Source organism: Coptis chinensis, chromosome 4 (genome assembly GCF_015680905.1).
Source record: "Coptis chinensis isolate HL-2020 chromosome 4, ASM1568090v1, whole genome shotgun sequence".
NCBI lineage: Eukaryota > Viridiplantae > Streptophyta > Magnoliopsida > Ranunculales > Ranunculaceae > Coptis > Coptis chinensis.
In genome coordinates this window covers 53,914,193-53,920,054 of record NC_141459.1, presented here as the reverse complement: position 1 = coordinate 53,920,054, position 5,862 = coordinate 53,914,193, and the positions used below count along the sequence as shown (strand labels likewise).

At 35.7% G+C, this 5,862-nt stretch overlaps 1 long non-coding RNA gene across 1 annotated transcript; it reads right to left on the bottom strand.

The window, feature by feature from the left end:
* Nucleotides 1-351: 351 nt before the first annotated feature.
* LOC147504009 (uncharacterized) lies at nucleotides 352-1,672 on the bottom strand. The gene is made up of 4 exons (XR_015220323.1): nucleotides 1,416-1,672; nucleotides 1,233-1,323; nucleotides 1,057-1,155; nucleotides 352-505 (listed from the first exon to the last, which is right to left on the bottom strand). It is a non-coding gene; the product is annotated as an uncharacterized LOC147504009 (long non-coding RNA).
* Nucleotides 1,673-5,862: the final 4,190 nt, after the last annotated feature.

Genomic DNA, 5,862 nt, shown 5'->3' with positions numbered 1-5,862 from the left:
TTTAAGTTTGGGAAGTTAAGTTCTTACGATGCTCCTTGTTATGGGCATGCTCCAACTTTGATATTTTTCATCAAATCCACATCTGCCAATCTTAGCTCCTGACGCCTACATCTAATAGAGTCCACCACCCTCTCTTGCTGCATTAAATTAAACAAAAAATTACTAAAACTATGTAAATATATAAATATATATACGTAAATCTATATTTACATAGTAACTGATCTATGTAAACTTAAATTTACATAGCACTTACCAAAACTTCAGCATCTTCTAACGGAATGTATTTCCTGTTCTCATAGTTTTTTTGCCTTAAAGAGTCATAGTGTGTCCATTCCCAATTCAGAGTATCAACATAAAGCAAAGTCCAGTGATGACCGTCTTTGTACTTTCTTAACTTGGGACTATTTATGATGAAAAACAGATGGGCGACCTTGCTGTCCAACTGTTTTAGGACATCTCTAACATAGACCCTCATGCCTTGTTTCTGTTGATCTCTTAAAGCCAGCTACAATAAATAAGAATGCATCACTAAACAATAATATTTTAACACTTTACACGTTTTACTATGCACTCTGAAATTTGCATAGTAAGAGTGTTATGTGTTATAATTGTGTTGGGCTAAAAGTTATATTACTATGCAAACTTAAATATGCAGACTAAAACTACTATGCAAATATAAAAATGCAGAGTAACCACAGACTACATCTTCAGAGATTTTGTGAATTTAGTCTGCAAATATATAAATGCAGACTAACCATAGACTACACATTCAACTTCAAGACTAAAACTACTCTGCAAATATAAGAATGCAGAGTAACCACAGACTACATCTTCAGAGATTTTGTGAATTTAGTCTGCAAATATATGAATGCAGACTAACCACAGACTACACATTCAACTTCAAGACTAAAACTACTCTGCAAATATAAGAATACAGAATAACCACAGACTACATCTTTAGAGATTTTGTGAATTTAGTCTGCAAATATAAGAATGCAGACTAACCACAGACTACACATTCAACTTCAGTAATTAAATTACATGGAAGATGCTTACCCATGCAAATGATGAGAAATATAGACACTTTGGTGGAGAATATCCAATTAGCTTCACCACTTCCTTGGGGAGGTGGAAGAACACGTACCAATCAATAATCTACCATAAACAGTAAGAAAAATAAGTAAATTGCAAGTTTTTTCATTTCAAAAGATTTAAGTAATAAAAAGATTTACCTTATCACTGATGAAGAAGTTCAACATCATGTGGTTCAATTGTTCTCCCTATATTTTCAAATGTGTTTGGATGTCCATCCACGCAATTGTACTGCAACATACACGATCAAAAAATTTAGTGCAACTACATAGATGATAAGAAAACAGAAAAGCTTACATATACTTTGAAAAAATAAATTTTACTTCTGGTTTGCTTTTTTGAAGAAGCTTTCCACTAACGACATCTTCTCTTTATCAAGTAGCCTCCACAACTTGTTTGAATGTGGTTTTGACATAGGTTTTCCCGCGCGTAGTGGTGGAGTCTCGAAATCATCTACATCAATCACCGGTTCAATAACTTTAGTCTTCCTTTTTTGCTTCTTAATATCTCCGAACTCATATATCGTTGATGTTTTCTTCATCCTCTCCCTTTCCTTAACTTTCTTAAACATCGAGTTAGGTTCTCCCTCACCTTTTTCCTCCTCTCCATCTGATTTTGTGTCTCCGATTTCCTCCTCTCCATCTAATTTTGTATCTTTCTCTCCTTTCTCCCCATCTTTACTTGTTTCTCCTTACTCCTTGATAAGCGCCCAAAACTGTAATATGAAACCCCATTGAGACATATAAATTTGGTTAATTATGTGTTTAATAATCATGAAATAAATATATTTTGTACTTTTGCAGGTATTCGCAGTAAACATGAAAATATTGGTTAAACCTGCGTTAAAGCACAGGGAACGACGTATATATGAATTCTTCCAAATCAGCCAGGTAAAGCCTAACAAATCCGCACAGAAGCATCAAACTTCCGAAGCTCCTACCAGGACTCCGAATGCGACAAGTGAGCTGCTCAGACAATCAGGGCGATGAACTCTACGTATAGGCGGGAAGTTGTAAAATTGCCAAAAGACCGGACTGCCACTGGACTGCACGTGGACCCACTATGAGGGCCAGCAAGATTTGATGAGTCATCAATCATGGAGCATGTCAAGACAAAAATGTCAAATTATTGGTGCAAAGTTGACACTTTGCATGTAATTAATTAGATTAGGTGTTAATAGTGAAAAAAAAAAAAGGCAAGGTGTCACTTTGTTTTAAATGTGGTGGATAAAAATGAAGTAAATGTGGTTTGGTGTTTCACGTGGGAGGAAATGAGATTTCTCTCAAATGGAGAAGAAAACAAAACAAGGGGAGACAATCCATTTACTCCCTTGACTTCTTTTCCTTTACCATATATTATTTTAGTTCCTTAGCCTTAGTTTTTCTTTAGTTTTTGGGTTTAAAAAAAAAGCTTGTAATAGTTTTAATAGAGAAAACTTTGTTTTCTTCTAGTGGAAATAAAATCTAAATGCAAGTGAGTTTTTATAGTTAGTTTTCTTTTTGTTCTCTCTCCCTCTTTTTACATTCTACATTAGTCATCTTTTAGCCCAAGGACCATGAGCTAAACCTCCCCTTTGTGGGGAGTTAATAATACTCATGTGAGGGAAAATCTTTGTTATTTGGTTTAGTAAGTTGTTTAGGAAGAACAACTAGACCTACATCCTATCCCAAAATGATAGTTGGTGTAATGCCTAGTTAGGGATCAAAGTGATGAGCTTAGAGATAAGTCATTGCTTTGGTTCTACATGCTAGCATGTATGAGCTTAGAGATGAGTCATATATGTTAGGGATCAAGTTTTCTTTTATTAGGACTTGTCTAAGAGTTCTAAGAAGATTAGATGCACTTACTAAAATCAAATAACAAAAGTTATCTTCACATGAGGAGAATTAACTCTCCACTTTTGTTTTATTAAAATTTTATCTTGTCTTAGTTGCATGTTTACGTAACTTAATGTTTTAAATTTTTGTGTAGTAAAGAAACCATGTATTTAGTATTTATACAATCATAGCTAAACTTACTCATTAGTTTCCTAAAAAAGTAAAACCAAGTTGTAAGTGGTCCTAGAATTTAGGTTAGTTCAAATCCCTACTCCAAACAATATGAACACGAAGATCGTGAGTAAGGAAAAATATCTTTGAATTCGCACTTTGGCTAAAGAAGATATTCAAATCTCTAATATAGCAAAAAGGTGAATATCAAAATGGCGCCGCTGCTATTATAAAGACCCAAGGACCTATGCTTGCAAACTGGAATTGCTCCAAGGGGAAACCCCCCCACGCTCATCCTTTCATATATTTCTTTTTCTTATGTTTTCTTCATTTTTTTTTGAAATTTTCCGCATTTTTGCTACTGATCCAAGATAATCTTGGTTTTGGTTGTACTGACAGGTTCCAAATACTAGGACCTGGAAACTAGGCTACAACAACCACTAAGCTTACTGTAAAATATTTGGTCTGCTGTGCACGTTTCTTTTATTTGGTGGACGTGCTGGAAGCTTGCAGGTTCCAAATTTTCAATATTTTTGCATGCTTCACATGTATGTAGTTATTATGTCGTAGTTAATGGACTATATTTTGCGTATTAGTTTAGTAATATGCATGAATCATGTGAATACGCCTGTAAATATATATATGTGGTTTAGTGGTCATGAATTACATATTAATGTATATATACATACAAATGGTACTGTTTTGCATTACATGTTTAGCATATATATTACCGTATGAGTGGTTATTTGCATGTTGGCATATATAACTTAGGTGTTATACATAGTAATTAGGGTGTGTTTTGGTATTTTGGACATAACTTTGGCTACGGTTCTCTGAATCACTCGTGTGAGCTCAATTCGGAAAGATCTCAATGGCGCGCACGCTCTCACCACCGAGCAAGGTCATTTTCAAGGTCAAAATCAACTGTTTTCCCCTCCAAAATCATCATTTTAGAAAATTGTGTTGTTTAATAAGTCGATTTTGTCATGAAAGAGGAGAACATTCCAACGAGGGTTAAAATCTAAGTTGGGTAAGTTGTTTCTAAACCCTAAGGGCTGAAGCTGCTCTCTATATGACACTTGCAATCTCAATGAGTATTGACGAAATCGAATTATTATGCAATACAAAAGTCGTATTTTAATCTAGGTAAAATACGTCGCCTGTTTAGTTTACGTTTTCACATATTAGTATATATATATATGCGTCGTTATAATATTTTCACATGCTACCGTATCTAAATAACGTTATGAGTAATTCAAATTTGCCTCAGAATCAGATATATCGCCTACGCAATATCGATTTACAAATTAGCGTACATGTCACACCCCGAATTTCGATAAATCAGATAATATAAATGATATCCGACTCCTCGATATCCGAGATGTGACACCAACCTCAAAACCCAATCTATATCATAACCCTTAATGAATAATAATACATGCGGAAAACAAATCCAATAAAATACTCAAAACAATCCCCTCATCATTATGAATGCTTGTGGTCAGAATAAGTTACAAACTTCTTCACTTAATAATTCGGAAAAAAATAAATTAAACATATGTCCCCAACAAATTTCCACTACATCTCTGAGGAAAAATGAAACAACATCTTATTGAAAATAAATGCTAACATCAATCACGAACAGCCCGCCACCTTCTCGAACATCAGCTAACCCTGTCCAGGCTGATCGACTATGTTCATATAAGAACACACCCGATTAGCAAACATGCAAATCGGGTCAACATTATAAATAATGTTGGTATGAGTAGCCTTAGAAAAACCATTTAGACATACATAAAATTTCATTCTTTACATGGCAGGTAGTTCCTCCATCGAGGCGCCTTAGCTTAAGGTAGTTAGTTCCTTCATAAAGGCACCTTAGCTTCTAACTATGAGTAAATAACTTATAGCATCCTAATACTTACCGTTATGCATGCTCTATCACAGAGTGGGTCCTCTCTGCAAGAATAATTAGTTTAACCCACTCTCCTGCAAAGCAATTTGTGATAATCATATTATAAATTGAAACTTAACTTGCTAACCACACCAAAGGGAATAGTAACATATCCGTAACATTTATCAAGTGTCCCTAATAATACGTCGTCTCTATGTTTTACCTAGTTTTCCTAGCTACCACAATCGCTACCCAACGCCGAACATGTACATCCACATGCCTCCCCTTACATAATGAACCACTCCGTGCGTAACTACCCTGAGCGAGATGCCGCACACCAGGTAAATCCTCACACGGAAGCAATTATGTAAGTAATGCCACTATTCGGCATAAAATATTGCGCATCATCATTCTATTTTGCGAACGGAATATATCAAGCCACTATTCGGCTGCGCCAGAAGGGCCGCCCGAAGGCCATTCAGATTAACTGAAACGCCAGAAGGGCCAAATGACATGAGTTGTGGTAGCTAGGTTCTAGGATTTTCGTTACGTAGTTTATTCAAGGGTATATATATACACCGTAAAATCTCTCTATCTTCACGTGCCAATATTTACACAAGATCAATGTCAAATCTATATTAGATACTGACAAACAAGTTTATACAAGAGTCACCCACATCCTATCATCGGATGGGTCCATAAATTCCATCTATAACATTTTTGGAAAAGTCAACAGGTCAACAGTCAACCCAACAGTCAACGGTCCTAACCGGTGGTCCTTCCACCCGGTCTTCACCCAAACCCATATTTAAAAAGAGTTCAAACGCTGGTCCTAAGCGACTAGCTAAACTGACTCGGTTTAACCCGGCCCATAACTGACTTGGCCCA